This window comes from Pseudophryne corroboree, unplaced genomic scaffold (genome assembly GCF_028390025.1).
Source record: "Pseudophryne corroboree isolate aPseCor3 unplaced genomic scaffold, aPseCor3.hap2 scaffold_225, whole genome shotgun sequence".
NCBI classification, from domain to species: Eukaryota; Metazoa; Chordata; class Amphibia; order Anura; family Myobatrachidae; genus Pseudophryne; species Pseudophryne corroboree.
Window position 1 is genome coordinate 267,689 of NW_026968900.1, and position 6,272 is coordinate 273,960.

Here is a 6,272-nt window from a genome sequence, read left to right on the forward strand (position 1 = left end):
AGTGATAGTCACTCAAGGGATGCCGGTCCATGTGGATATTAAAACTGGATTGGCATTTCTTAATGCACCCATCCTCGACTACGTTGTCACAGAGCCTACAGATACAGTTTTCTTCAGCTAACAATCCTTCACAATTCCTTCTATTGTCAATGCTATCGGATCGTTTTCTGATACTCGCCTTTGCTTGTTGATTATGTTGTTCTCGGAAAACTACGCCTCCATCTCTGTCATCAGAACCCATTCCAGAACCTCTCTCGACCTCCATGGTACTCTCGCCGGAACAGACTGCTCTGGTCAACATCATGGTCAACAGGAAAATCCGGATCACAGTCTCTTGGGGCAAGTCCATCTTATAGGAGGAAACGAAGAAGAATGAGAAGGGGGGGGAAATAATTTGAGGGAGAGGGGATGGGAAGTTGGAGAAAAACAATAAAAGGGAACAGGGAATCGACAACTGCTTTTGATCTTGTGATTTTCAATGCTCAGGTGCCGCCTCAGTCCTCCTGGAACAGACACTCCAGTGATACAACGTCCTCTACCGTCTGTTCCTTATCACGGGACCTCTCTGGATCAGCAACCTTCTTACAATGGGACGAATGAACCCAAGTCTCTCTCTCGGCAACTTTCAATGCTGTAGTGCTAGTCAATAAGACTTGGTATGGTCCTTCCCATCTGTCAATAAGGCAACCTGAGCGTAGAAAATTTTGTATCATTACATACTCCCCAGGTTCAATGTCATGACAATTACTATCTGGTAAATCAGGAATCACCAACTTCAAATTATTATTTTGATTCCTTAGCTGTTTACTCATATTAACCAGGTACTTTACAGTCACTTCATTGTTACACTTCAAATCATCCTGAGGGTTAATCATAACATGCGGTTGTCGACCAAACAAGATTTCAAAAGGGGACAGATTAAGAGGGGACCTGGGAGTGGTTCTGATGCTGTACAGTACAATGGGTAAAGCTTCTGGCCATGTCAATCCTGTTTCTGCCATAACTTTGCTCAAATTATTTTTAATAGTGCTATTCACTCTTTCCACCTTCGCACTCGCCTGTGGACGGTATGGAGTGTGCAGCTTGCTATCAATTCCCATCAACTTACACATTCCTTGAAAGACATCACCTGTAAAATGGGTACCCCTATCACTTTCGATAATTCTAGGGATACCATATCTACATACAAATTCCTGCACAATTTTCTTAGCAGTAAACATAGCGGTATTTGTGGCCGCCGGGAATGCTTCAACCCAATTTGAGAACACATCTATACAAACAAGTACATATTTCAAATTTCGACAAGGGGGTAATTGAATGAAGTCAATCTGTATTGCCTGGAAAGGACCGCCTGCAGGTGGGATATGAGATGGTTCTGTTGGTATTGCCTTTCCGATATTCTTTCTCAAACAGGTAAGGCATGACATTGCTCTCTTACTTGCATGAGATGAAAATCCTGGGGCGCACCAATATGCTCTTACCAACTTGCACATTCCTTCCTTGCCCAGATGAGTCAGCCCGTGAGCTGCCTCAGCTAAACATGGAAGATATGCTCTGGGGGCCACCGGTTTACCTTGTCCATCCGTCCAGAGTCCTGAGGACTCCTGGCCATATCCCTTCGCCTTCCAGACTGCCTTTTCCTGTGTGGAACACAAATTTTGCATTTCACACAACTTCTGTGTGTTGATGGTATTAAATACCATCAGTTGTGTGGTGTCTGTCTGTCTGGGGGTACCAGCTGCTAACTTAGCTGCTTCGTCTGCTCGGCTGTTACCAAGTGATACTGGGTCCTGGCTATATGTGTGTGCTTTACACTTGATAACAGCCACTCTGTCGGGTTCCTGTATCGCTGTTAGAAGCCTTTTGATGTGAGCTGCATGCGCTACCGGTGTACCAGCTGCCGTCATGAAATTTCTGAGGCGCCATAGGGCTCCGAAATCATGGACTACCCCGAATGCGTATCTAGAGTCGGTGTAGATATTGGCTGATTTGCCCTTAGCCAATTCACATGCTCTGGTTAGGGCGACCAGTTCAGCAACCTGGGCTGAGTGAGGTGGGCCTAGCGGTTCCGCTTCTATGGTGCCTTGGTCATCTACGACTGCGTATCCAGTACACAAGTCTCCCGAGTCTGACTGTCTGTGACAACTACCGTCCGTGTAGAAAGTTAGATCTACATTTTCCAGCGGGTTGTCACTGATGTCAGGCCTTGCGGTAAAATTTTGGGTCAAATATTCCATACAATCATGTGTGTCCTCCTGTGTGTTAAATTCTCCTTCCCCACCACTCTCATCCTCCACCCTTTGTGCCTGTCCAGGCACACCTGGGAGATATGTTGCAGGATTTAATGCACTGCATCTCCTTATGGTGATGTTTACGGGGGCCATTAGTGCCAATTCCCATCTTGTAAACCGCGCTGATGAGACGTGCCTGGTTTGGGCAGAATTTAGCAAGGCTGACACTGCATGTGGTGTATGAATTGTGAGGTTGTGACCTAGCACTACATCTTCGCTTTTCGTTACTAGCAATGCTATCGCAGCGACGCTTCGCAAGCATGTGGGGAGGGATCGCGCTACCGTGTCTAGCTGAGCGCTGTAGTATGCTACTGGCCTGCTGGCATCACCGTGCTTTTGGGTTAAGACGCCTGCCGCGCAACCAGCACTTTCTGTTCCGTACAGCTCAAAGGGTTTCCCATAGTCTGGCATACCTAATGCTGGTGCCTGCGTTAGGCACTGTTTAAGTCTCTCAAATGCCATCTCGGACTCGTCTGTATGCGAAATCCGATCAGGTTTGTTTGAGGAGACCATCTCCTGCAGAGGTAACGCTAGAATGGAAAACCCTGGGATCCAGTTACGGCAATACCCACACATTCCTAAAAATGTTCTGATCTGTTGCTGGGTTTTTGGCAGAGTCATGTCTCTAATTGCTTGAATTCTATCAGTGGTCAGGTGTCTCAGTCCTTGTGTTAGACAGTGTCCCAAATATTTTACCTTAGTTTGGCATAATTGCAACTTGTCTTTGGAAACCTTGTGTCCTGTGTCTGAAAGATGAAACAGGAGCTGTTTCGTATCCTTCAGGGATGCTTCCAATGAATCAGAACACAGTAGTAGATCATCCACGTACTGTATTAATACTGATCCACTCTCTGGTTGGAAAGACTGTAAACAATCATGCAAAGCCTGGGAAAATATACTTGGACTGTCTATGAAACCTTGTGGTAATCGAGTCCATGTGTATTGGACTCCTCTGTATGTGAATGCAAACAAATATTGGCTGTCAGGGTGCAGAGGTACCGAAAAGAAAGCGGAGCAGAGGTCAATAACAGTGAAAAATTTCGCAGTGGGAGGGATTTGCATAAGGATGACAGCTGGATTTGGCACTACGGGGAACTGACTCTCAACTATTTTGTTGATCCCCCTTAGATCCTGCACTAGCCGGTAACCACTCCCCCCACTCTTTTTCACAGGGAAGATGGGACTATTGGCAGTGCTGGACGTTCTTACCAGAATACCCTGTTGTAGCAAGCGCTCTATTACGGGATACACTCCTAACTCCACCTCTGGCTTCAGAGGGTACTGTGGGATTTTTGGAGCTATCCTACCATCTTTTACTTGTACAACTACTGGAGCTACGTTTGCCATTAATCCAGTGTCCTGTCCATCTTTAGTCCAAAGTGACTCTGGTATCTGGGATGTCATTTCTTCTACTTTGGATGGAGTCCTATTTGTCATAATGGTATGTGACATTAATTTTGATGGGGAGTCTAACATGTCTCGCACTTCCTGAGCGTGATTCTCAGGTATGTCCAAGAATACACCTTCAGGAGTACAATAAATGACGCACCCCATTTTACACAATAAGTCTCTTCCCAGGAGATTAGTCGGTGCCGATGCAGCCAGCAAAAAGGAATGCTTGGTATGTAAAGGCCCTACTGTAATCTCGGCTGGTTTGCTAACAGGGTAGTGCTGGACTACTCCCGTTACCCCTATGGCTGGAATTGTCTTACCAGTGGTTCTCATGCCCACTGTCGAATTTATCACTGATTTGGCCGCCCCTGTGTCTACAAGAAAGTTTAATGATTTACCAGCTACATTGATTGCAATTTCAGGTTCACTCCCAAGGCTTGCAATCAATTTTACTGGCTGCAGATTACAGGTATGGCTACACCCCTATTGGGTATGGTGACCTCCCTGAATCCCGCTGGCAGCAACTACTTGTGAAGGGGTTAAATGGGAACTGCCAGGAGTTTGCCAGTCTCTGTTCGGGGGGTATCTTTTTGTTTCTCCTGCATGTGGCTCATAACTCCGTCTCTGCGGACCTTGCTCCCAATGTCGTGTGTCGTGTCGTTGTCTAGGGGGTTGGTAAGATCTTTGCGAATTTTTCGCTCTACAGTCTCGTGCTATGTGTCCCTGTTTATGACAAAAATAACATGTTACCACATTTGACTTACCCACAGGGTTTGGTGATATAAACACAGGCTGTTTTGTGGTCAGGGCCTGTATACTTACTGACATTAACTTATCACCTTGCGACTCCCTGTGTCTGGTGATATTCCGGTCGTGATCAATAGCAGCCTCTCTCAAAGTAGCCACTGACAGACCTCGCCAACATGGTTGCGTGGTCTGTACCCTTGTCTTTAATGCTTCTTTTAAACCATCCATTAGCACAGATACTGCTACTTCTTGATGGTTTGCATTGGTCCTAATGTCCTCTATGCCAGTGTACTTTGCCATTTCTAATAATGCCCGGTGAAAATAATCAGCAGCTGTTTCTGTCTCTTTTTGTTTAATGGAAAAAATTCTATTCCATTTGGCTACAGCTGGGAAATACTCCTTTAACTGTAAATTTATTCTTTTTACGTTATCTTTGTTGTACACATCTGTAAGAGGTACATCCAGATCCAATCCACAGTCAGCTAAAAATTGAGCTGAGTCGACATTGGAGGGTAAACATGCCCTCAGCAATATCTGCCAGTCTTTGTTATTGGGCTCTAAAGTGTTTCCTAGGTCTCTGATGTATTTTTGGCTAGCAACTAAGTCTTTTCTGGGGTCAGGGAATTCAGACACTATGGTCCTTAATTCCATTCTGGAAAATGGGATATACATGGCAATGTTCCTGATAGGAGTGACTCCTGATGTGTCAGTTTTCCCATTTGGAACAGCTATTACCCTAACAGGATTAAGTCTACTAACATCATTCTGTGTAGATTCTACAGCCTGTGGTGAAATGGTTTCAGCATAGTGTAAGGTGCCGTACTTACCCGTTGATACGACCTCACCTGTCCCTCCGCTAGGGGGCTTTGTTACTAATCTTATGGGTTGGGCCGTGCCTACTGTCATTTCTGATATAGTGGCTGCTAGAGAGAGCGCCGATATTGTTGCCGATTCGTCCTCTTGATCACACTCCTGGGGAAAGTTCAAAACAGGGTACAACTTGCACGGGTTAATGCTTGCATTGGTTAACTTATTAACATTATCCTTAACATTTATACAGTTGCTAAGTGCCTGTTTGTTACCCCCTGATGCGTCATTCTCCGCAACCAATTTCTCTCCTGATATGTATGGTGGCGGCGGGGCCGTGGCTATCAGTTTCCTGATAGGGCCAGATCCCGCCGCCAGAGCCAATCCTCTCTGTATTTCACCCTCCTGTTGCCATAGCTGCAAATAATCATAATGTTGGATTCGTCTCTTTGTTGATTTAATGAGACATATCCTCCTCCTTAAATTCATTAACACTTCTGGGCTGAAGCTACCTACTCTTGGGAATTTCTCCCCGTCATGTACTGTCATTCTCTCCCATTCATCACATAAAATTTCTGTATGTAAACCATATTTTTCACACATTACATACCTTGCCGACCCGACTGGTCGGTTTACTGAATCAACCCGAACCGAGGTTGATCGCCCCCTTCCTGAACAACTGGCCCCCATAATTTGCAGGTGTTGCTTGCTCTACCTCTGACCTTTATCTCAGGGTCTTCAGCGAACCCTTACAAAAAACCAAAATATTAAAAGATAGGTTGACGGTGAAGTTTACCGAGCACCTCACTCACTCGCCCACGCCGACCAATACGCCCACACACTGATATAGCGCTGGCGTACTCGACCCAGGGCCCCTATGAACCTCTATTTACTGGAACATGCGAGAGATATCCGAAGAACACTTACTCTTTCCAGTAACTATTGGTTGTTGGACAATTCCTGAGTGACCAGCGAACTTCCCTTCAGAAAATAAAAAATTACACAAATAACGTCAGAATGTACAAATAGTTTTAT